The following is a 23,763-nucleotide window of genomic DNA, read 5'->3' as shown; positions in this document are numbered from 1 at the left end:
TGATGTCACACACCGGAGCCGGCACCTCCCACGCACTCTGCCGCCGGTCTGCGCTTTCCAGAGGAGTGGCGTCGTAGCCGTGGCAGACGTATTGGCGCCGGAACGCGCGCAGTTATTCGCCTTCGCTGTGCAGTCGCCGTCTGACACTGCGCAGGAGCCGCTTGATTGGGCCTCTGACTGGCGTACGCCAGTGTGGTATAGCCATGGAGAAGGAGAGCGCAAATGCTGCTCAACGGCGCATAAGAGCGGAGAAGCTTAACTTATCGGATCCCGAAGTAGTTGCCTGGCAAAATAAATATACATGTGCCACATAATACGTATAGCGTGTGTGTGTCATTGGAGCAGCAGTAAGCATGATAATGAAGGTAATCCTAGACAATCAGGAATGCTAAGAATAATTAGGTGAACCTTTGCTAACGCTACGTTATCCTGGCATAGCCGAGCTAAGCCACTGCAACATTTTTTTTCTTTAGCCTTTACTTTCCGGTGTTTTGTAGCGGGGGGGGGGGGGGGGGGGGGTTATTGCAAGAGCTGGTTATACGCTGGCAAATACGGTTCGATATGTCCGATATAGGTAGTGTTCAGGCTATTTTCTTTCGATGTAACTGTAGATTTTCCTATGCATAGACTTCAAAGCATTGCCGTGTTCGGAAATGGTTCGACATAGACGATAATTCGATTTACTGGAGTTCGATGTAGTCGGGTTCGACTGTACATTGTTAAAACCGGTATCGTTAAAACATGCATTTTAAAACCGGGTTCGACAGTACTTTGGTTGGCACAAGCGGTTTGGAAAGAACACTCATCGCCAAGTAGTGCAGCACTTGCCACTATGTGAAGGCACTGTTCGGGGTCTATGTCAAGTCTTCTAATCCTAGTCAACCGGACTCAACCACAGCGAACAAGCGCAGCATATCGGTTACTTGTGGTACGCTCTCACATCATCAGTTCTACATTGATGGTACACTTCCTATACCTGCCATGGTAGCTTAGCACGCAACTTGTCGCACTGACAAGCTCGAGGGCGCGGATTCGATACCTGACCACAGCGACTGCATTTCAATGGAAGAGAAATGCAAAGAACACTCGTCTGCTTTGATTTAGGTGCATGTTCAAGGACCCTATTTGATCGAAATTAATCCGGACTGCACCACTACGGTGTATCTCATAATCATATCCTGGTTTTGGCGCGTAAAATCCCAGCATTTATTATTATTGTAGACTCTCCATTTTCATGAAGCACCTTATCACCCTTCACGACGAACTGACCACTGCCCAACGCGTCTTCATTGGTTGCTGAGATGTAAGTGCTATGATTTAACTTGGTGAAGGAAACGTAAAATCTCTACTTTTGAAATACCGAAATTTCCAATGCCTTGCCTTCAAAATATTGCCACGCCCACTTCTTGTCTTGTTTTGATGTATTCGGGTTTGACCGGCAGGGACGGTTATCAACGCTCGACGCTGTCCGCGAAGCATTGTTCGAGAAGCTTCACGTCTATAGTAGATCGTTCTGTTAAGATTGCGCCCCGCACACGAATGTTCCAGCTTTGTCTAGAGATAACGCCGCCACCAGCGATATTGCTGGAAAGTTCGATACCGCCTGTATAAAAGCCGACGCGATTGACCGCTTGTCAGTTGATCGACGGACGACGCCCTGTTCGCCGCTATCATTGTACAGCGTGTATTGCTGTAGCTCTAGTTCTCATTTTCCGGCCACAAGTTCGGCCAAATAAACAGTTTCATCCTGCAAACGCCGACTGCTGTCTTCGTCGACGTCACGACCACGTGACATCTGGTGGAGGTGCTGCTTCTTCCATGATCCGGACGCCCCCGCGAAGCGCTGACCCAAGTCCAAGCCGCGAGGAGGACGACAGCAAAGAATACCCGGATCGTCGAACAAGCCGCAGGCAGAAGGGACTGCAGCCAGAGCACGGGCTCCTTCCCGAACAAACCAGGCAGCCCAAGGTCCCAACACCCGCCGCAGCGACGATGACCGACCCCGTGCAGCCTGCGCCGATCCTACTCCGGCAGCCCAAGGAGCCGCCAACCTTCTGCGGGTCGTCATTCGAAGACCCGGACACCTGGCTCGAGACTTTCGAAAGGGTCTCAACATTCAACAACTGGGACTCCGAGGACAAGCTGCGTCACGTTTACTTTTACCTCGAAGACGCAGCAAGGACCTGGTTCGAGAATCGGGAGTCCACTCTTCGAACTTGGGACACCTTTCGCAGCGCTTTTCTGCAGACGTTTGCAAGCGTCGTCAGAAAAGAAAGGGCCGCAGCCTTGCTAGAGACGCGGGTCCAACTTCCAAATGAAAGTGTTGCCATCTTTGGAGAGGAAATGACCAGACTGTTCCGCCACGCTGACCCAGCCATGCCCGAGGACAAGAAAGTCAGGTTGCTCATGCGAGGGGTAAAGCAAGAGCTCTTCGCTGGGCTGATGTGGAACCCACCCTCGACAGTCCAAGAATTCATCTCAGAGGCGACGACGATTGAGAAGACCCTCGAAATGCGCAACCGCCAGTACAATCGCCGATCGATTCAAGACAGGCCAGCTGTTCATGCCGTCGGCTCCGACGACCTGCGTGAAACGATCCGAGCGATCGTGCGGGAAGAACTGCGCAAGCTTTTACCCTTACCACAGCCTGAAGTTGCCTCGATCGCTGATATCGTCCGAGAGGAAATACAGCAGTCTCTGGGCACCCCCGAGTCAGCGCAGCCACAGCCGCAAGCAGTGAGCTATGCCGCTGCAGCCCGACGCAACGCCCCCCCTCCTCGCCCACGTCAAGACGCCGCGCCACCCCAGCAGTTCCGCCGCCAGGCGCCACCGCCGCCGCCACCGACGTCATACCGCCCGCCAGCCGGCCAGCTATACACGCCGAGAAAGACCGACGTTTGGCGCACCCCCGACCAACGCCCACTCTGCTACCATTGCGGGGAAGCTGGCCACACTTACCGCCGCTGCCAGTACCGACAGATGGGACTGCGTGGGTTCGCCATCGACGCGCCGCGTCCACAGCGAGGGGAAAGACCACACGACATCGCCGACTACCTCGCGGGAACGCAATGGACGCCCCGACAACCTTCCCGTTCGCCGTCGCCAGGCCGCTACGTCTCCCCCCAACGCCGACCATACACTGGCCAACGCGAGGCCGGTCACCCAGCCCGTATCCAGAAAACTAAGGGCAGCAACCGATGGAGGTGCGGTTGCTGTACGACGAAATACCGAAGATCCTCCGCCGCCGACGACAACGCCGCAACGACATCTAAAGAACACGCCGCAAGCCGAACGAAGCCCTGACGTCGAAACTTCACGGCCCGAAGAAGACCTGACGACACAACGACGAAGCAGCGGGACAAACCGACGTAGCCGTGATCCGACGCCGCGACCAAATCGAAACGGTAGGCGACGAACGAGTGACCTCGACGTTCTCATCGACGGCCACAACGTCACCGCTCTCGTCGATACTGGAGCCGACTATTCTGTCATCAGTGGACCGTTCGCGACGAAGCTGAAGAAAGTCAAGACCGCCTGGGAAGGCCCCGAAATCCGCACAGCGGGAGGTCACCTAGTAACGCCGGCAGGAATCTGCACAGCGAGGGTCTCCATCAACAACCGGATTTATCCCGCAAGCTTCGTAGTCCTTCAGCATTGCTCCCCAGATGTCATCCTTGGTATGGACTTCTGAGGCCTTCATGGTGCAGTCATCGACCTCAGATCGAAGTCGATAACACTGTCTACAGAAAAAGCATTACCGCGGTACACGCCGCCAGGGAAGCATGCCTTGAATGTGCTGGAAGACCAAGTCACCATTCCCCCTCGCTCCAGCGTCATCATTTCCGTCGGCTCTCAGAAAGTAGCAGACCTGGAAGGCGTCATTGAAGGCGACCAGCACCAGTTGATTAACCGCGAAATTTGCGTCGCAAGAGGAATAGCAGAGTTGCGGGGAGGCAAAGCAACAGTGATGCTCACAAATTTTAGCAACGAGTATAAGCACGTAAACAAAGGCACGACAGTCGCCTACATCGAAGAAATCACGGCTACGTCGATGGCTTTCGCCATCGCCGATTCTTCCGAGCCAACACCGACGAACCAAGCTTCTCAACCAGTTTTCGACGTTAATCCTAGCCTTCCGAAGCATAAAAAAGAACAGCTCAAAACCCTGCTCTTGAAATACAGGGACTGCTTTTCGTCATCGTCAAGAATCCGCCAGACCCCAGTCGCAAAACATCGCATCATAACAGAGGAAAATGCCAGGCCACTCCGGCAGAGCCTGTACAGAGTTTCAACGCGAGAACGCGAATCCATAAAGAAACAAGTCGACGAAATGCTACGCGACGACATCATCCAGCCGTCGAAGAGTCCATGGGCGTCACCCGTGGTGTTAGTGAAGAAGAAAGACGGAACCCTACGCTTCTGCGTCGATTATCGCCGCCTGAACAAAATCACGAAGAAGGACGTCTACCCTCTCCCACGGATAGACGACACCCTGGATCGACTCTACAACGCGAGGTACTTTTCGTCGATGGACCTCAAGACCGGCTATTGGCAAATCGAAGTCGACGAGAGAGACCGAGAGAAGACTGCCTTTATAACACCAGACGGCCTCTTCGAGTTCAAGGTTATGCCCTTTGGTCTTTGCTCGGCACCTGCGACGTTCCAGCGCGTTATGGACACCGTGCTGGCTGGATTGAAGTGGCAGACTTGCCTTGTGTACTTGGACGACGTCATTGTGTTTGCCTCAAGCTTCGACGAACACCTCCCGCGCCTTGACACTGTACTACAAGCAATCAAGACTTCTGGCCTCACCTTGAAGCCTGAAAAGTGCCGCTTTGCATACGAGGAGCTGCTGTTTTTGGGTCACGCGATCAGCAAGGGTGGTGTTCGCCCAGACCCGCGGAAAACAGCTGCCATCGCTGCCTTCCCGCCCCCCACCGACACGAAAGCCGTGCGCCGTTTTCTCGGCTTGTGCGCCTACTACAGGCGCTTTGTCAAGGAATTTTCACGAATCGCCGAACCGCTAACTCACCTCACGAAGACCGACGTGCCATTCAAGTGGGAAACGGCGCAAATCGAAGCATTTGAAGAACTGAAACGACGCCTTCAGATGCCTCCGATACTAGCACATTTCGACGAATACGCCGATACGGAAATCCACACCGACGCAAGCAGCGTAGGACTCGGCGCCGTCCTTGTGCAGAAGACTGACGGGCAGGAAAGGGTCATCAGTTATGCTAGCCGGTCGCTATCAAAGGCAGAAACGAACTATTCCACAACAGAAAAGGAGTGCCTAGCGATCATCTGGGCTGCATCCAAGTTTCGCCCCTACCTCTACGGCAGGCCCTTCAAAGTTGTGAGCGACCACCACGCATTGTGTTGGCTAGCTAACTTGAAGGACCCTTCAGGTCGCCTCGCACGGTGGAGCCTACGACTTCAAGAATTCGACATTACGGTCGTTTACAAGTCCGGAAGGAAACACTCCGACGCTGACTGCCTGTCTCGCGCCCCCGTCGACCCACCGCCGCAGGACGACAAGGAGGACGACTCCTTCTTGGGAATCATAAGTGCCGACGACTTCGCCGAACGACAGCGAACGGATCCAGAACTCAGAGGCCTTGTGGAATACCTCGAGGGCAGGACCACCGTTGTTCCGAAGGTATTCACGCGGGGACTGGCGTCATTTTTCTTGCGCAACGGTGTTCTCCTAAAGAAGAACTTCTCACCGCTTCGAGCCGATTGCCTTCTCGTGGTACCCTCGACATTGCGGCCAGAGGTCCTCCAGGCTCTGCACGACGACCCGACGGCTGGACACCTGGGTGTTTCTCGCACGCTAGCAAGAATACAGGAGAAGTACTACTGGCCGCGCCTTTCCGCCGACGTCACTCGTTACGTGAAGACTTGCCGGGACTGTCAGCGACGCAAGACACCGCCCACTAGGCCAGCCGGACTTCTGCAGCCTATCGAGCCACCTCGACGGCCGTTCCAGCAAATCGGGATGGACTTACTGTGGCCGTTCCCGACGTCCAATACCGGAAACAAATGGATCGTCGTAGCTACAGACTACCTCACCCGCTACGCCGAGACGAGGGCCCTGCCTAGAGGCAGTTCCGCCGAGGTAGCGAAGTTCTTCGTTGAGAACATCGTCCTGCGTCATGGCGCCCCAGAAGTTCTCATCACCGACAGAGGTACGGCGTTTACTGCTGACCTAACTCAGGCAATACTGAGATACAGCCAAACAAGCCACCGCCGGACCACAGCGTACCACCCACAAACAAATGGCCTGACCGAGCGGCTAAACAAGACCATCGCAGACATGTTGGCCATGTATGTCGACGTCGAACGCAAGACGTGGGATGCCATCCTTCCGTATGTGACCTTCGCATACAACACGGCCGTCCAAGAAACGACGCAGATGACGCCGTACAAGTTGGTCTACGGAAGGAGCCCGGCGACGACGCTCGACGCCATGCTACCCAACGTCACCGACGAAGAAAACCTCGATGCCGCCGCTTACTTACAACGTGCCGAAGAAGCTCGACAGCTCGCCCGCCTGCGCATCAAGACCCAGCAGCACACCGACAGCCGTCGCTACAATCTTCGATGACGCTTCGCGGAATACCAGCCCGGCGACCGTGTTTGGGTCTGGACGCCGATACGCCGACGTGGGCTTAGCGAAAAACTCCTTCGGCGATACTTCGGGCCATACAAGGTTCTTCGACGCCTCGGCGCTCTTGACTACGAGGTGATCCCGGACGGCATTACGAACTCCCAGCGACGCCGCGCACGACCTGAAGTCGTCCATGTCGTGCGCCTTAAGCCGTTTTTTGCGCGTTAGCGAACCTGAAGACTCTATTTTTCTTCCTTTGTTATTGTAATTTATTTTTGTGTGCACTTGTTTTTTTTCTCTCTCTTCTATGTTCTTTCAGAAGCATCGGGACGATGCTCTTTCAGAGGGAGGCAATGCCACGCCCACTTCTTGTCTTGTTTTGATGTATTCGGGTTTGACCGGCAGGGACGGTTATCAACGCTCGACGCTGTCCGCGAAGCATTGTTCGAGAAGCTTCACGTCTATAGTAGATCGTTCTGTTAAGATTGCGCCCCGCACGCGAATGTTCCAGCTTTGTCTAGAGATAACGCCGCCACCAGCGATATTGCTGGAAAGTTCGATACCGCCTGTATAAAAGCCGACGCGATTGACCGCTTGTCAGTTGATCGACGGACGACGCCCTGTTCGCCGCTATCATTGTACAGCGTGTATTGCTGTAGCTCTAGTTCTCATTTTCCGGCCACAAGTTCGGCCAAATAAACAGTTTCATCCTGCAAACGCCGACTGCTGTCTTCGTCGACGTCACGACCACGTGACAATATTACCAGTATGCAACAATGCTTAATCTTCGGGTTGAGGTGATCTTTTCACGCGTACACACGAGAAAACTGTAATGAGCCCACATTTAAGCACAATGAACTGAAGGAGACAACACAAGAACTAACCACAGACGGTGATTCTCCTTTAAACCTTCTTCGATTCACTATGCACACCCTTAGATATTTCAGTTATAGTGACCAAACGATACGTTGTGAGCCCCTGTTTAGCTTGTGCTCTTAACACTCATTCACATCGCTGAAGCGGTCGCGCAAACTAGTTGTTAGCAAAGCCACCGATTGCAAATACTTGGAAGGCTCGGAAATACTCGGATAGCTTTTGTCGAAAAGCGGTTGTTGTGTCAAGCGCTCGCGGCTTGGTTTTGCAGTCGCGAGAATGCTGTTGAAAATGTTGTGAACGGATCAGATGCCCGAAGAAGACGCCTGGCTTTTAACGAAATGATGGCGAGCGCAAGTAGACGTGAACGACACCAATCCTGACGAGTTCGGTGTGGCGACGGTAAAGTCACAATTAGCGTGCCCATCGGTCGCTGTCAGTCGCTTCTTGCCCGTCATTCGCACTCGATCGCCGGACCTCTGCCAGTCACCAGCGTGAGTGAACCCTTATAGAAGAAGCCTAGTCACACAAAGACTGTATCGTTAGCAAATACAAATACAGGTCAAATTGAGTACGAATGCGTCAATGCAGTTCTTACCAATTGCCGAAATGAGCAGCAGCGCGAGCAGTATCACTTTCATCGTCCGTTTATCCCAAAACAATGCGGAACCAAGACGTAATTTCCGTTGCAGAATTCAGTTTGCTATGCACGAACTGTTACAGCAGAGACAACTTGTGTACTGTAATCGCTTAGCGTTGTATGAGTATGAGTGCGATACTGATTTGCTGACGTACCCCTTTAACCACATGCAGGTAAGGGCGAAGTGCGCATTTAGCGACGCTAGACATCGGCGGACAATTATATTACTCTGCTCTCAACTACCTATATATTGTTTTACCGCACTGTGTTTTTAAAAGGAGCACATTTGTGACAGTTATACCTGTGGCTTTTCTTCGCCTAGTCAAATGTCGACGTCTGTCATCGGCCCAGGAAATCACGACCTTCATGACAACAGAAATGAAAAATACGAAAGAGTAGCAGCGGCTAGTCGACATTTTACAATGACGCACATTGTAAATGAGAGTATAGAAAACAAGCGCACGAAACAACCAGAAAAGCAGAAAGCCGAGTAAAACACCCATTTGTGATTATTTTTTATTAACGAGATTACAGCCCAGACAGCCTGCAGAATGAAACTTTATGTCCGTTTAAGTTTCTTTTCTTCATTAAGGTTTCCAGAAAGCATGTGATCGTATTTAGAATACCAAAGTTTTGTAAAGGCGAATCTATTAGAAAATAATATACAGTAAAATACCACTTGAATGAACGCCAATTAAACGAACTATTGGGTTGTACGAACTTTTTCAAAATCCGCCACCGAAGCGCCATTGAACCCAATGGCTAACGCACTTCAGTAGAACAAAATTCAGTGGAGCGCGTATTTAACTTCTACGAAGACATTACGTACCAGTATCCAATGCCTCCCGGGATGCATGTTAGTCACTCCAACATGTACAACCGCACTTTTTGTGCCATAGTTTTACCGTGACATCTGCGAGTAGCCCGCCAAAGGCGCGCCACCGTAGCTAATCACAGAGGCCGCGATTTTACGTTTACAACGGTGCTTCATTACCAAGCTAGGAAAAGTGCATCCATTAAACTTGAACTCTATTGGCTGCCTACATAGTTTCGTGGCCAGCCGGGATCATAGCAGCAGCGATAGCTTTAGCCTTGGCCCTGCAACTGCATGCCGAATGGAAGCGCATATCTCTGGACGAAAAGCTCGACGTTTTGCTTATCACTGATACGCTCGGAGAAACTCAGCTCCTTTGCTGGACAGCAAAGGAATTGAGGTCAAGAGAATGTTCATGAGAGCTTGATCATACATGTAGTAACTCAGGCTGTGATCACTGCACTTTTAAGTGCACAAATATATCAAAATATTACTGTATTCTTCACGATGTTTTATGCAAGCATAAATTCACATGCAAATGAGCAGCATGACAAATTAATGGTTTAAAATAACAAATTATAGAACATAAATGTTTCAGTTAAGCGAACTTTCAATTTAACAAAGGTTTGCCGAGGCCCCTTGAAGTTCATTGAAGTGAATTTTCACTGCATTACCGTCATGGACACAAACCTGTTTTCACTTCCGACAATAGTATTCATTAATCGATGTCGGTGCTACCCCCGGAGCTGTACGTACGTTCCACAAGGGTCAATCTTGGAACCACTATATTTCGTGTATTTAAAGATGAGACAATTTATGAAATATGCGTCAAAATTAACTTAGTTGCAGACGATTGACTAACAATCGGGCAGTGCGTAGAGGCTGTATCCGTGGTTAGCCCGGAGAATAGACTTTTGCAGAAAGACACAAAGTTCCGATATTACGTCCTTTGTAACTTCCCCCTTCCTACTTACTAATGGCGCAGATCAATTTCGAAGAAACGTTACCCCTATGTCAAGAGTCGCGGGTTTGATACCGGCCATGGCGGTCGCATTTCGATAGAGGCGAAATGCTAGAAGCCCGTGCACTGTGCGAGCTCAGTGCAGGCTAAAGAACACCAGATGGTCTGCACTACCGGAGAACTTCACTACGGCGTCATGTATAATCATATCGTTGTCTTGGCACGTAAAACCCTACAAAAATATTATTACATCAGAGATATTGTGCTCGAGGTTTGCCGTGCGTCTCAGATAGAAAATTATCATCATCATGAACCGGCACGTGCTCTCTTCACCCTCTTCTGCTGCGCTCCCAGGACACGTCCGCCGGGTTGTCCGGCGTGGGATCCAATAACTCTGAAGGGCGACAGCACAAGCATAGATAGATAAACAGATAACATAAAGGAGAAAGAGAGAAATCTAAAATGTTTGGGCGCTCTGACCTGCAAGAACAGACGAAGGGTCGCAGGGAGCCGACGTCACTTCTTTCGTAACCCGCGAAATCTTAGGTTTCCACGAAAACATTTCCGGTCTGATGAAGGTGGGGAGAACGCTGCTGTTATTTTTCATGGGAGACTTCATTGACTGTTGGTATTTCTGTACCCATTGCCTGGCATTTTTCTGCGAAGTGGATCACTGCCCTTTCTATCAGCGCTCCGCACTTTCTGAGACTTCATTGAAGTTTTGAGCAGCTTGAGGCTGCACTGCTTAACTCTGATTGATAGTGTACATTCTCATATATGGCTTACATCTTTATTCACAAGTTTTATAATGGAAAGTGACCTTTAAGGGGGAAAAAATCCTAGTAGCGCGCAATGTTGCCACAACGTTGAAGCAACTTTCTCAACGTGGCGCCAACGTTGTGTCAACGTTTGTTGCTACTAGGGAACCGATTCAGCTGTAATTATAATGAGCCTTTCAAGAGCGCGCTCTGCAACGCCACTGCTTGAAACAGCTTCGCAAAAAAAGGAAGAAAAAGAAACGCTATAAGAATGCCATGTAGTGGGACGAGCCTCCTACACACATGCAATATAGCGTGGCAGAATCGTAGAATCGCAACAGGCGTCAAAAATATATAAATTGCGCACCGAGTGGGTGCTTTAAGCTGGCCATCTATTACAAAGCGTGCAGATGTGCAGGGGCGCGTGGCAGCTTACGGACGCGTTGCGGGTACTTCGCCAATTTGAAAAATGTAGAATTATGGCGTAGTAGGCACTTCGCAACAGTCCTTGCAGTAGACATCCTAAGATAATTTGAAACGACGAATGGTTCACGAACAAACATTCCTCTCCTTACGGCACGGCTGAAAGCGATGAGCACGGGGCCCGATCACGCTACCGCGTTCTACTCTTGAAGGCGAAGCGCATGCGTACTCCAAGTTTTTTTTATTTATAAAAGCCAAACCGTACGTTGTTGACACTTGTTAACTTGTGCTACTTCACGCTCGTTTGCAGCTTCTGCACGAAATAGTCGCGCAACCAAGTTGCTCGCGAGGCGACCGGTTGCAAATACTCACAAATGATAGCTTTCGTCGGAAAGCGACTGCTTTGTGTCATTAGCTCATTACTGGATTTTACAGTCGAGCGAATACTGCCGAAAAGCTTGTAAACCAATCAGATGCTAAAGAACAAGACGTTTGGTTTCTTTACGAGGTGATGGCGACGTGAGCAGACGCAGCGACACTAGTCGCAAGGTATATCGGTGTGGCGACAGGCTGGCCGCACTTGGTGCGACCATCGGTGACAGTCAGTCGCTTCATGGTCATCATTCACGATCTATCGTCGAACCTCTGCCAATCACCAGTGGGAATGAGCTCTTAGAGAATAAGTCTATTCACAAAAAAGTGTACAGTTAGCAGAGACAAACAAACGCGTAAGGAAATACAAGTAATTAACTGTAGCTCTTACCAGTTGCCGAAATCAGCAGCAGCACAAACAGTATTACTTTCATGGTCCGCTTATCAGAAAACAGCCGTAACCACGCCGCACTTTCTGATCCAGAATGCAGTTTGCAATGCCGGAATGTTTGCAGCAGAGGCAACTTGTGCGCTGCAGACGCTTGGCTCCCGTTCCCCTTTTGCTCGCACACACCTAAGGGCGAAGTGCGCACTTCGCTACGCGAGGCATCGATAGACAACTATACTACTCTACGGTCAGCTGCGCATATATGTTACTTTAGTTTATTTTTTTTCTTAAAAGAGCAGATTCGTGGCAGTTATATCTGCTGCTTTAGTTCGCCTAGACAAATGTCACCACCTGTCGTTGGCCTTGGAAGTCACGAACCTCATCACAACAAGAAATGAAAAAAATGAAAGAGTATCATGGGCTAGAGGACCTTTCACAATAACTCAAATCTTAGGAGAGGGTATAGATAGTCAAACTTTGTACAAAAATGCGTTCCACAAGGGTCAACACTGGAACCGGTGTATTATGTGACTTTAAAAATGGCATAAGTTATCAAATATCAGTCAAAATAAGGCTATTTACAGACGATCGACTAACAATCAGGCAGTGCGTAAAGAGTGTATCCGTGGTTAGCCCGACGAATTGACTTTTGCAGAAAGACGCAAAATCCGGGCATGACGTCTTTTGGAGCTTCCCCATTCATGCTTAGTAATGACGCTGAACAGCTTCGAGAAAACCTTACCAGCCAGGGGTTCCATCCGTCAGCGGCAGTCGAACTTCAACTGAGGCGAAATGCTAGAGGCCCGCGTACTATGCGATGTCAGTGCACCTTAAAGAACAACAAAAGGTCTAAACTTCCGGAGCCCTCTCCTACGGCGTGCCTCATAAACATTGGTGGCTTTGGTACGTGAAAAGATAATATTATTATCAGTTTGGAAGGAAAAAAAACTAAAAATTTCCGGAGATCCTGCCATGTGGCACCAATAGTCAGTAAAATATGCTAGCATGCATCAACAAAAAATTGATGGAAACTTGAGTCGAATATTATAACATTGAGATGCGTCGACGACTGTGTAATTTTTATGCAAAACGAAAGCTTTTCAACAGCATTGATACACATTGTTGAATTACTTAAACAAGAAGGAGAAGGAATCAGCGTCGTGTTCGAAGTGCCAGATGATAACCAGTTTCTGCTCAAGTATAATAAGTTAACCTTAATATGTGCTAACGTTCGTCTGTTGACGACATGAACCTAGCGCGACAAAGTCTTGTCTAAAGTTCACTTCCAGTCATTCTTAGCTGATTAAGAATGGCATTGCTTTCCGCTCCGTTATAGCCACACTAATCAAGAGCTCTCATCACCTGATGCAGGAACGCGTAGCTAATCAGCTAGGCGTTCAGGTTGAATAAAGGAGGATACCTTCAACCTGCTATTTATTTGACCTCGCGACGAGTTCATTGTAAAATTGAAAGGGGCATATGGACAAAAAAGCGTGATGAACGCGGAAGAGTGTTACTGTGATCCTTTACGTGCACGCATTCCCTCTCGAATTGATTGACGCAAGGGACATCGACGCTGCAGGTTAACATTGCATTTCGTGTCAAGTAAGCTGAAGGCAAGTTGTGACTCTGTTCATAAGCGTGCGCTCAACAATTTTTACAGGAACAGAACGATATAAAATTTCAAAAGAAAATCAACCAGTGAAGTCCTCCAAGGTTAACTCCTGGCCGTCCGGAGAGCTCACGCCATCGGGAAAGCCTTTCGCCTACCGATGCCGACGCGGGCGGAGCCACCGACTTAGCCTGGGGACTTTGCCCTCGGGCCGTAGTTTCCCTGGACCATAATAAAGCTCTTGCGATGCCATGCCATGCCACTCCAAGCACTCCTCAGAGATGGTTAACCATCTAAGCTGAAACGTGCGGCCCGGTGTTTATCACTGGTGTCCTGATGGCTCATTCAGTTCTTTCTCAAAAATTGGTTACGTCTGTCAAGAAATCTTAAATGGTGTTTGCCGCCCGTGTGTTCGCATCTTCATTTTTAGGAAGAAGTGGTGAGTATCGGGGATTGCCCAATTTGTGTGACACGTACGCGCTAGGAGTTTTTGCGCATACATACATACAAAGAACTTTATTAAAAGACCAGAAGGACTAGTGTAAGGAAGTCCTAGGACCCCCCTCAACCAGTCGACGGCTCCACCCAGGTCGGCACCGGAAGGTGAGGACCCTCCGCAATGGGCCGGGCCCTCCGGACAGCCAGTAGTTGCAGACCCAGGTCCGGGCTATGTAAACTCCGCCGCCACAAGTCCTCGTCACATAAATCCGCCCCCACGTTCGCGGTGCACTGCCAGAGCATGTGAGTTAGCGAGCAACTCTCGAGGCCACTACGAAGACACTCTTCTTGAAAGTCCGGCTCTATTCTACGATACTTTCGCGGGCAGAGATATGTACCCGTCTGTAGGAGCCTGAAAGTGATTCCTTGGGCTCTGTTGAGCCTAGCATTAGGAAGGGGAAAACGGCTCTTACCCAGCTTGTAGTTAGACGTAATCTCATGGAACGTTGTCAAGGGATCCTTTCTAAGGTCAATGCCCCCCCCCCCTCACCATCCCCCACACGGTTCTGGCATTCACGTGAATATAGACGGAAGAATTTGGCTTCGCCTGGACATATACATCTTCGATGTGAAACCCAGTCTAAAAATTTGTAGCAGCTGCGGAAAATTTTGTGTATTCCATCCCCTTTTCATGCCACCTTCAGGACAGAGGGCAATCTGGACGGTATTCGAATATTAGGCTAAGACAGCAAGCACCACAGTTCCTTTGACGGTTTCGCGCACTCGCACCTGTCTATGCGTTGTCCTGATTGAGGTTGTTGTCCGGTCATTGGTAGCGCCCCTGTAGTGTTCAAGTACCTTGTTAAAACCACACTTGAAATTATGCAAACTTACCATACAAGAAAGGGAGGCACGGGATGTATTAGCCTGCCATGCATATCGCTAGAAGAATAGGGGCGAAGTTGCATTTCGCGATAAAGGTTGACGTGATACGCCTAGCTCTAGTGGTGTTTATATTTATACGTTTGCCTTACTGATGTAGTTTCTCACTTCGTTATTGGTTATTATTATTTCTCGCTTTTTTGAGTTCGTGGCCTTTTAAAAACCTGAGGAATTTTTATATCTTTATAGAAGTCATTTCAGTAGACACAGGAGCTAACGACGGATGATTGGAGTTCTTTATAAACTTTGTTTTTCTGAAATTTATTTGAGCTTAAAGTCAGCTCCGTGCGTTGTCCAAACTTATTTTTTTAGTCCGTGTGAACTGACGCGTCTGCGACCATGAAAAATCATGAGATCAATGACCCCCGCGGTCATATCCACTTAAGTAAAGCTCTCGCTAATATACCGTTTTTTTAGAGAAAGCGGAAGTGTGATCAAAGGGCTTTGACACTAAGGTCCGTGCCGTCTCCACAGAAAATCGTTTTTTTTTTCTATGAATTTTTCTTTGACTTGTTGTGCCTAAGTGCGGGCAGGGCGCTCTCCTGTGCCTGTGATTGGGTGTATGTATTTGTATTCCCAGAAAGAAAGCACCGAAGAACGAGTGCGTGAACCCAAGGTTGTGCGTCATCGGCAATGACCAGTAGGACACGACTTTTTACCGACGCTTCCGGTAATCTGCTTGCCAGGCTGACAGATATTCAAGAGAGCGCGTTGCCCTCTCGAGCCTTTATGTGAGGCGCCATGCCGCCCGACACAGCAAGGTGGTACCAGAAGACCGTAATGTCAGTGGCGACCGGAAAAGGTCGCCACATCATCCTTCAGGAGACAACGGCGTCAGCATGGATGACGACCCGTTCCCGCTAAACGAGCAGTTAGGTACTTCACGGCGGCGGACCTTTTGAAGCTCCCGGATGTCGGCGTGTGTGCTCCAACGCCCTGCGGACGTCGCGGGCCAAGGAAGGACCCCTTGTTGCCACAAGTGGAGAGTGCGGTCGTTACGCCCCCGTCAGAGACCTTGACCTGGGCATGTGTGAGCGGCACACTTGGAAGTGGTGTGCGTGTTATGTGATCGAACTGTCCAACTTAAAGGAATTTCCCCATCTAAGGATCTAGAGAGAAGATACCCTTTATAATGGGCGAATGATCTCAGTCTCGACACGAAATGTACGTCATGTAAACTACGGAAATAAACAGCTGTTAAGTTTCCTTTCTAGTCCCTTCATCCAGCCGCTGCATCGTCCTCCCGAGGTTTCGTAAGTGCGATGGCCGGTCGTAACAGGCCCGCGCACATTGGATTTAGGTGCACGTTAAAGAACCCCAGGTGGTCGAAATATACGGAGCCCTCCACTACTGCGTCTCTCATAATCATATCGTGATTTGGGGTCGTAAAACCCCAACAAATAAATACAAAATCAAATTTCGATGCTCCGAGCCCATTCGGAGCGCCGAAAACGTGGCAGCTGTGTTATTTCATGCAGGAAAGTGCTGTGACTGTTGCGACGATAAGTGACGAAATTTGTATAAAGGCACACCCCGGAAGTAAGTTGTCGGGAAAAGCGGCAATTCATTCCAGTGCGGCAGCTTATCGTTTTACCTTTGCACGGGATATTCGGTGCTTATATGTTTCTTTCGTGATGTGTGCATAAAAATAGCAAGATACATCTTTTCTTTCAATTCGAGCTTAAAACCCAGGGACAGCCATTGCGGTGCTTTTTTTTTGCAGACAGCGCGAAAGGTGACGGAACGTTTCGCGCTAACCTATGCATTAAAAATGAACACATATATGCACCACAGGTCACACGCAAGGGATAATAGGTTCATTTGTGTATTCCAGGCGACTTGCCGTGTTTTTTTGTTTTGTTTTGTTTTAGACTGAACAGTTAGTCGCTGACATAAGACTGCTTCATCACCGCGCCACTGAGAAGCACCACAGCCTAATCTATCAGTGGATACCGGGCTATTGCGGTATCTACGGAAATGACCGTGCTGATGAAGTTGCCCGATCTGCCCATGATGCTCTACATTGTGCAGCTATACCACTGTCAAGAACGGACGCCGGAACAAGGCTTCGCTCCCATGCACGTGAACTGCCACTGGCACAGTGGAACTCGACGGAATTTACCAACGCCCGTCGTCACAACTTGGACCCGAATCTACAGCTCCGTCTTCCGTCGGGAATAACTAGAGCTGAGGAGACGCTCCTGTGCCGCCTGTGGCTCGGGGTGGCCTTCACGAAGGCCTACTCATTTCGAATTGGAATGGCCAGCAGCCCAACATGTGATAACTGTAGCTGCGAGGAGACAATCTCCCATCTTCTCTGTGAGTGTCCTCGCTTCAGTGCACAAAGAGAAGAACTGTCCAAAGTGTTAAATAGACTTGACAATCGTCCACTGTCGGAGGAAAAGATCTTAGGACACTGGCCGAAACCATCCTCGGCACAGAAAGCTTTGAAAGCGTTATTGAGCTTTTTGCGCAAAACTAGTCTCATAGACATACTTTAAGCAGTGTCGTTTAGCGTAATAGTGTTCTTTTTTTTTCTTTTTTTTTGTAACATCTCTTTTCTATCATCTTTCACTCCCCCTTCCCCTTTCCCCAGCACAGGGTAGCCAGCCGGTCTGAGAACTGGCTAACCTCCCTGTCTTTCCGTTTTTCTTCTCCTCCTCCTCCTTCTCCTCCTCCTCCTCCTCCTCCTCCTCCTCCTTCGTTTTAGACCAGGTTGTGCTGCGATGCGCATTAATTCAAATTTTTCCAGCATTCCTGACTGGGCCTTTCCGTATGACTTAAAAAGCGGCCTCCTTTTAAGCGCTCAGTTTCACTATCGCCTAGATCAGAGCCCTAAAATTCTGTGATGAATGTCTAAAATTACGCGCGATTTCTTAGATTAAAAAAAGTCACAGTTTCACCGCAAGGGCGAAGCAATGAATGCGGTAGTAACAAATTGTAATCTTATACGAAGTGAGGCTTGTAGCTAACTGTTATGGATCCGATCTCGCGTAACTCTGCAAAACGCTGGTGTAAGAAAATACGGCCGCTGCAGGGACAGATGCCCTTTCCTCACAATCTCTTCGCGCTGAGAGCGCAGCACGTAGAAGGGTATACGAGCTGCCCATTGGCGGCTGTCGAGATAGTGCGCGCGCCGGCGATCGCGACCACGCCCTTAGAATCAAAGTTGGAGGTTGCTGCTCGAGCGCCCCCCCCCCCCACCCCTAGCGTCTTTTCATGTTCGTTCAAGACGGGCGCGCCCCCGTTTCCTCACTGCTTCGACAGCAGGCCTCCCGAGAGCGGGGTGATGTTATCGCATGCGCCCTACGAGCGACGGAGATGGGCCGGCTCGTTTGATCTCTGCTCCAGCCGCGTTCGTCGCCCCCTCGAGCGCCCTTATGTTATCATTTTCGACTTTATACTGTACATGAAGGCGACTGCCAAAACCCGTCGAGAGTGTTCTTTTTCACAATATAATTGCTAAGCTCAATAAAATGAGTTCGCCATAGTTTGTGACGCCTTACAGCTTTTCATATAGATGTGTTAAAAAAGCCCTCAAGATAATATTAAAAGGTTAATTAAGAAGAATTCGTTAATGAGCATACTCAAAGTAACTTCAGCAGTGACAAAGTATTGCTGTCTCAATGTAGATTTCGTCTGCGGAGGTGACAGCTGACTTTCTGTCGTACCATATTTATGAAATACCTACATTTTCTGAAAGGGGCATAACTTGTAAGACTGTTCGAGGGCCTGCAAATGTCGATTAAACCAGCAAATAATGGCTGTTATGACAATCGCTAAATACTACATACCGCCGAAGCTTGTAGTATACGTTGTATGAAGCAAAGTGATATGAGTGTTGGATGCCGTGTCGATGGAAGGACGCATCCCAGTATAAAACGTAACAACTGTTTATTAACGGAGTAGCAGCAGCGGGGCGAGCATACCGACGCTGCGCTCAGTCGGGTAGCGAAGGAATGATGACTTCCGAGCTTGGCAGCTTGGTTTTAAAGCCACCGTCGGTGACGTAAGCCTCCGGTGACGCTGTCCCTTATCGGAGGCGTGGTGTAGCATGAAGCCGTGTCACACCGGGCTAGATAGTGACGAGGCGCAGGCCGCGCCGGTTTGTGCGCAGTGTGTTGCCACATCACCCCCCCCCCCCCCGCGGAGTACAGAGCCCTCAGGGTCTGTAGAAATCTCGGAGGCGTACCAGACGTCCAGAGCGTGTCGTGATCGGAGCGGGCTGCGACGTCGGCGGCTGTGGATGTATGCCTGTGGATGGAGTGGCGCTGTTCGGTTCGTTCGCAGCGATGTATGCGGGCTTGAGCCGGTCAATCGAGACGCGGACGTCGTTCCCGTTCAGGCGCAGAGTGAAATTTTTGTTGTCGCGATGGACGACCAGGTAGGGTCCGGTGTAGGGTGGCTGGAAAGGCCTGCGGACGGTGTCGTCGCGGATGAAAGCGTGCGTGCACGATGCTAGCTCCTTGAAGACGAAAGGTGTAGGCTGGCAGTGGTGGGCTGCAGGTGACGGGCGTAAGGCGGCGATGGTACGTCGGAGCCGGGCGACGAAGTCGGTGGGATCTGACGTCGTAGTGCTGGATGGCTGTGCAGCGAGAAATTCACCTGGGAGACGGAGTGGTTCCCCGTAGACGAGCTCTGCTGGTGTAGCGTGGATGTCCGGCTTGAAGGTGGCGCGAAGACCGAGGATGACGGCTGGGATGGCCTCGAGCCAGGTTGAGTCCGGGGGGTGGTAACTGGTGGTCCTGAAGCGTTCGAAACCGACGGTCAGCCCGAGAAGCCTGAAAAGGTGCGACTCGAACTGTCGTCCTTGGTCGGTGGTTACGCGGCGGGGGGCGCCGAAACGAGCAATCCAGCCGGTGAAGATGGCCGAGGCGACGTCTTCCGCGGTGATTCCCTCGAGGGGCCATGCCTCGGGCCATCGAGTGTACCGATCAATAGCGGTGAGGCAGTAGCGGTTGGGGCCAGCCGGGGGAAAGGGTCCTATGATGTCGAGATGGACGTGCTCAAACCGACCAGAGGGCTGAGGGAATGTTCTGAGTGGTGACGTGACGTGCCTGGTGACTTTAGCGCGTTGGCACTGAATGCAGGAGCGCGCCCAGGTGCGACAATCCCGCTGCATGGAGGGCCAGACGTAGCGGCCAGCCACGAGGCGTGTAGAGGCGCGTATGCCGGGATGGCTGAGGTTGTGGAGCTGGTTGAAAAGACCACGACGATGAGACAGGGGCATATAGAGCCTGCTTCGTCCTGTCGACATGTCGCAACAGATTGTTGTTGTCGACCCTGGCATGGGGGCTTGTTGCAGCTGTAGTGAGGACCTGCCCTTGAGAAGTTCCTGCAGTTCGGCGTCTGTAGTCTTAGCCTCGGCGAGGACGTCCGCTGTTATCTGCACCGAGTTGATGGCTGCTACACGTGAAAGCGCGTCAGCGACCACGTTGTCTTTCCCGCTGACATGTTGGATGTCGGTGGTGAACTGTGCAATGAACGAGAGTTGGTTCTGCTGTACAGGCGGGAGTTTGTCGCGACGTTGAGAGAAGGCGTAGGTAAGGGGCTTGTGGTCTGTATAGATGGTGCAGTTCTGTGCTTCGAGAATATGGCGAAAGTGTTGCACTGCTTCGTATATCGCCAGAAGTTCTCTGTAGTAGGCTGGTAAATTTGTCGGGGCGGTAGTCGTGGTTTCGTCAGTGGAATTGGCGGTTGAAGGGGTCGTTTTCTGAGCTGCGAGTTTCTTGGAGAAGAACGCCAAGGGATGCCAGGTGTTGCCCACGCGTTGCATAAGGGCGGCGCCGATGGCGAAGCTAGATGCGTCCGTGAAGAGTCCCAAGGGAGCGTCTGGCACGGGATGGATGAGGAGCGTGGCGGTGCAGAGGGCGGCTTTGCATTCTTCGAAAGTTTTCGTTAACGTCGGTGTCCACGTAACAGGTTGATTTCCTCGTAGCCCAGCCAAAGCGTCATGGAGGGGAGCCTGGTAGACGGCTGCGTGTGGCAAGAAACGCCTGTAGAAGTTCAGCATGCCAAGGAAACGGCGAAGGTCTTTAGCGGTGGTGGGTGGAGGGTAACTTTGCAGGTCCGAGATGCGTTCGGGTAAGGGCCGAGTTCCCTCAGATGAAACTTCGTGGCCGAGGAAGTGGACGACGGAAGCGCCTAGCGTACTCTTTTGAGTATTGACGAGTAGACCGTGGTCATCGAGGCGTTGGAACAGCAGACGAAGGTGGCTGTGGTGCTCTTCGGCGTCGCGGGAGAATACCAGTATGTCGTCAAGGTAAACGAAGCAGAACTCGAGGCCGCGGACGACTTCGTCGATGAAGCGCTGAAAGGTTTGTCCAGCGTTCCGCAGGCCGAAGCTCATGAAGGGAAACTCGAACAAGCCAAAGGGAGTGATGATTGCGGTTTTCGGGACGTCATCCGGATTGACGGGTATGTGTGTGTAGGCCTTCACAAAGTCTAGTACGGAGAACACGTGGCAGCCATAAATGCGATGGGCGAAGTCCTGTATGTGGTGGACGGGGTACCTGTCCGGGATGGTGCGTGCGTTGAGGACACGGTAGTCCCCACAGGGCCGCCAGCCTTCGGTCTTCTTTGGAACAAGGTGAAGTGGCGAGGCCCATGGACCGTCAGAGCGGCGGGCGATTCCCTCGCAGAGCATGGCCTCGAACTCTGCTTTGGCTATGCGCATGCGGTCCGGAGCGAGGCGACGGGCGCGGCAGAAAACCGGGGGGGCCTGAAGTGGTCCGGATGTAGTGCACGGTGGTGTGCTGCACTTTGCGTGGCAGTCCGCTGGGGCGCGTCAAGCCGGGAAATTCTGAGAGGATGGCGTGGTATGGCGAATGGTTGTCAACACTGAGTACCTTGATGCTTGGCTGTTGGGCGGTCGTTCGCTGGCCTGGTGTGGAATGTCCCGTTGTCGCGTTGATGAGGAGGTCGTTGTGGCAGTCCGGAAGGAGGTTGTAGTGGGCTAGAAAGTCTGAGCCGATGATTGGCTCGGCGACGACAAAGTTCCAGTGAAGCTCACGGTGTAAGTTTCTGAGCTGGATGTGCAGGCGGAGCGAGCCGTACGTCTTGATGGTGGAGCGGTTTGCCGCACTGAGCTCGAAAGACGTCGGCGGACGAGGACCTTGAAGATGGGATCGCGGGTAGCAGCAAATGTCGGAACCGCTGTCGACAAGGAAACGCTGCTTCGTGATTTGGTCAGTGACGAAGATGCGACGGCCTCTGGGTTGGCAGCTTGCGGCCGTCTCTACGAGCTGCCGTTGGCGTTTTCCGCATGCCCAGCGGAACAGGGTGGTCGACATTGCCGGGCTCTGTCCCCGAAGCGTCGGTGGTAGTAACACTGGCGGCCGTTGTTGTCGGGTTGCCGCGAGGAAGTGGTGTTACAGTCGCGGCTTTGCGAGTGGCGGCGCTGGTGCATTGGAAGACCTTCACCCAGGCGTTGTTCAATGAAGGTGAGCTGCCGGTCGATGTCGTTTATACGGCGCGCAAGCTCGGTGGTGTTCAGCGGTGCGGCGACAGCCTGGATGGTGGGCGACAACTGCGGCAAGGAGACCTCGATGACGCAATCAGCGACCTCGGCAAGTTGGTCGAGAGGTAGCGTCAGCTGAGCCCACAGAATTGCCTGAACGTGCAGTGGAAGTCGTTGGAGCCAGAGTGATCACAGGAAAGATTCCTGGACTTCCATGTTACCCGCGAGAGCACGCATGTGGCGGAGTAACTGCGAAGGTTTGCGCTCGGCAAGTTCTGCGGACTGAAGTTGTCGCACTTTCTGGTCTTCCGAGAGTGACAGCCGGCGGATGAGTTCGGTCTTGAGGTATTCGTACAGGTTGGGCGTTGGTGGGTTGGCGAGGATATCCCAGACCTCGTTGGCGTAGCGGGCGTCCAGGTGGGCGACGACGTAGTCGTAGCGGGTCCGGTCTTGTGTGATGCGCGCCAGGGAGAACTGGGCCTCAACTTGGGCGAACCATACCTCGGGCGAGTCCGCCCAAAATGGTGGAAGCTTGACAGAGACACGCCAGACGTCCAGGTCGGTAGCGGCCGCAGTGGTAGCAGCATCTGCGTTGACAGCGACCGTTAGAACGGAGCTTTGGGGGGCGTAGTCCACAAGAGGCTGCGCCGAATCGCCGGGCGAATGCGGTCCGTTTTGCATGCGCTGCTGCTGTTCCTGAAGTTGCTGTTGAATTTGTTCCACTTGCTGCCGAAGCGCGGCAAGGGCTTCCGTGTTGGCCATAGCGGTGCGGTTTGTTCGGTTTCCGGGTCACCAGATGTGGGATGCCTTGTCGATGGAAGGACGCATCCCAGTATAAAACGTAACAACTGTTTAATAACGGAGTAGCAGCAGCGGGGCGAGCATACCGACGCTGCGCTCAGTCGGGTAGCGAAGGAATGATGACTTCCGAGCTTGGCAGCTTGCTTTTAAAGCCACCGTCGGTGACGGAATCCTCCGGTGACGCTGCGGTGGCGCTGTCCCTTATCGGAGGCGTGGTGTAGCATGAAGCCGTGTCACACCGGGCTAGATAGTGACGAGGCGGAGGCTGCGCCGGTTTGTGCGCAGTGTGTTGCCACTTGAGTATTTCATTTCATATCCAGTTGGGATCTGTGAAAGAACGAGCGTATTTCTGACAAAAAACCCCGGCCGGCAAAGCACCGTCCCGGTGCCTGTTATGGTTAGAAGGGCGTGTCACCGTTGTAGGGCTTCAGGCGAGAAACGTGCACGATGTCAGTTTTGGGTGTAGCAGTCGATGAGCTTGTGGTCGGGGAAATCTCATAGGTGACAGGTGTCACCTGGCGCAAGACTCGGTAGGGCCCGACGTATCGCGACAGAAGCTTCTCGCACAGGCCAACACGATGAGATGGGAGCCAGAGTAGAACAAGAGAGCCCGGAGGGAAATCGGCATCCCTATGTCGGCTATCATAGAGGGACTTCTGTGCAGTCTGGGAC

General features: G+C 51.5%; 1 long non-coding RNA gene across 1 annotated transcript in view; it reads right to left on the bottom strand.

Moving 5' to 3' along the window:
- LOC119394236 (uncharacterized) overlaps nt 1-12,106 on the bottom strand; it is a 28,549-nt gene extending 16,443 nt beyond the window's left edge. Inside the window, exon 1 of the long non-coding RNA XR_005184079.2 lies at nt 11,843-12,106. This is a non-coding gene — a long non-coding RNA (uncharacterized LOC119394236). The remainder of the gene's footprint in view (nt 1-11,842) is intronic.
- Nucleotides 12,107-23,763: the final 11,657 nt, after the last annotated feature.

This window comes from Rhipicephalus sanguineus, chromosome 5 (assembly GCF_013339695.2).
Source record: "Rhipicephalus sanguineus isolate Rsan-2018 chromosome 5, BIME_Rsan_1.4, whole genome shotgun sequence".
NCBI lineage: Eukaryota > Metazoa > Arthropoda > Arachnida > Ixodida > Ixodidae > Rhipicephalus > Rhipicephalus sanguineus.
Note: the sequence above shows the minus strand (reverse complement) of the source record. Positions and strands in the feature narration are given on the sequence as shown.